We start from the raw sequence: 561 nt of genomic DNA, 5'->3' as shown, positions 1-561 counted from the left end.
CGCTGTCAAAAACGAAGTGAACGGTGAGTGGAGCGGAGTGGAAAGAAAAAGTTTTTTATAGGTCATGGAGACCGGCCAAGCGCACACACACACAAAAACTCCGCTTATAATATCGCTCACAAAAAACGAAACAGGAGAACCAGAAGAGTCAGCAATTCATTTATTTATTCAGTTTTTCAGGTGTCTTGATGCTCCCCTGTTAAAAAAAAATTGTGATCATAGGCGGGAAGAAAGAGAGTCAGGCTGTGAATCCCAGAATTTACCTTTCAAGGGGATAGAAGGGAGAAGATATTGATTAACTCCTGGATTAGTAAGATGGACAGAGTGGTGCTGAGAGGAAAGAGAGAGTCTTGTGTAGAGGCCACGAGAGGAGGTACTAGCATACGTGGAAGCAATTTTATCAAGAGAAGAGACGTAGAATTTCAATTTGAGATTTTTTCTAATTAAGGACAGTCAAAGTACTTTCAGTGTAAAGGAGAAAGACAGCTGAGGAACAAGTGGAGGGGTAAAGAAATTCAATTTGAGGCATCGAACATTTGTCGTGGCTTGTTCTGAAATAAT

This window comes from Portunus trituberculatus, chromosome 35 (genome assembly GCF_017591435.1).
Source record: "Portunus trituberculatus isolate SZX2019 chromosome 35, ASM1759143v1, whole genome shotgun sequence".
Lineage (NCBI taxonomy): Eukaryota > Metazoa > Arthropoda > Malacostraca > Decapoda > Portunidae > Portunus > Portunus trituberculatus.
This window is presented reverse-complemented; position numbering follows the sequence as displayed.